Source organism: Sphaeroforma arctica (genome assembly GCF_001186125.1).
Source record: "Sphaeroforma arctica JP610 unplaced genomic scaffold supercont1.233, whole genome shotgun sequence".
Taxonomy (NCBI): Eukaryota; class Ichthyosporea; order Ichthyophonida; genus Sphaeroforma; species Sphaeroforma arctica.
Window position 1 is genome coordinate 69018 of NW_014040325.1, and position 1993 is coordinate 71010.

Consider the following 1993-nt stretch of genomic DNA (forward strand, 5'->3'; position numbering starts at 1 on the left):
CCTAAAATGGTTTTTAAAGGTTTTATTAATTGAACCTTTTCCATTTAACATATTAGATATTTGGATGAGGCCATTAAAAGGCCTCGGTAAAATACCAAACATAAAAGAGTTGTTCTAGTTCTATTAATAGAGCTTTATATACTTTCCAATTTTATTTATATCTGAATACTTCGGTAGCGAGATGGCTCAACCGAATATAGGTTTCTAGGGACCATTACCGTTACCTAGTTGATCCTCTGATAAGCCAACCATGTGCCAGTATGATGAAGGCTTAGTCGGTAATTCTTGATAGTGGCAAGTTATAGGTTAAGACAATAACTAAAGACGTCAAGAGTAATTTTTATATTTTTTTCTAAAGATAGGATTTTATGAGTCTATCGGATTTGCCCCAGAACAGAGCGACAACAAAACACTAAATAAAATCCCTTCGGCGGAAACATTACTGAGAGGATTATTTATAGGCAATGTCTCAGCCTCACAATCCCTCAGAGTATTGCTGTTTTCACGAGGCAAACTTAACTTTATTAAACGTCTCATTTCGTTTATTTATATCGATATTTACACGATATATAGAATTTACCTACGCGTTTATTTATTCTAAGGCATTAGTATCGCCTTTGTTAGACCGAATCTTACACTTTTTAAAGTTAGCAAAAGTATTAATTACTTAGACTACTTAAGCGTAAAGGTAAGTTAACTACCACAACATATTTTTTTTCTCTTGTCTAAGCTAATCGTTAAGAGACAAGCTAGTAGTCATAAGTTAAGATTATGACCAAGAAAGACAACACTCCTTCTAAGAAGCGTAGAGCTGAAAAGAAGAAGATAGAGAGAGAAGTCGCTAACGCTGCCGCAGCTATTACTGCTGCGCAAGCAACCGACGCCGCTGCTGATGCATTTAAGCGCACTGTAGCCAAAGCACTTGCTTCTGACAATTATAGTCAAAAGGACAATGCTTCGGATAAGGAAGTAGCCACTCCGCTTAAGGAGACTACTCCTTCTGACAGAGCCCGAGGGCCAACTATAGCCTCAACTTCAAAGCTTGCATTAACGAAGCCAAGAACTGAGACAAGGGTACGTCGCAAGACGCCCCAACCCATTCTTCTGACGAAAATCAGAAAGGAAAGTCCCCAATTATGAGGGCGTCCCCAATTATAAGGGACAAGGACAAATCTCAGAAGGAACCTATTATGGAACCAGAAGAGGAGGCAAGCTCAAGTAGCAAAACCGAATCTACGTCCGAGACTTCTAAGCCGAAGCACATAAGTAAGTTAATTACTAAATACGCTGATCTTAAGAATCAGTTAGCTACTATTATGAAAGACTTGACTGTCGAGCATGTAGATCAATTAGAAAGATCAGGAAAACATACACAGCGCTTACGCGAGCATGTTTTCCCGGGCATTACTGAAGCCCTACAGAAGTGGACAGAACGTCGACAGGCAACTACGCCCAAAGACTCAAGCTCGACACCTGAGTCATATGATCCAGAGATGCACAGCGTCGATATACCGTACGAGGCATTACTGCCAGAATAAGAGGCTAATCATTCGCCTGTTCTGACACCTGGTCGTGAGTCACCTGTCCTCAAAGGTATTATAGACCGAGAGGTAAGGAAATATACTTCAATAATCCCTGTACATTGCAATGGAAATAAAATCCTTGCGTTGATTGATCCTGGTTCAGAAATTTCATGTATATCCGATCGCTTTGCATTAATGAAAGATATCGAAAGGAGAACACAAACAACTCATCTCATTTTAGCTGATGATAAAACTGCTACGTGTGATACCATCGCCACAGATGTTAAAATCTCCCTGGCCGATGATAGGAGTAACAATACTCAAGCTGTGATAGTTAAGATGTCACAAAAGTACGACAATATAGTCGGAATGAGTGATTTACTCACTCTAGGTATAACCGTAACTGGTCTACCAACTAACATAGATCTATTAAAGGATCAATCAGACGATAACTGTCTGAATCCATATAA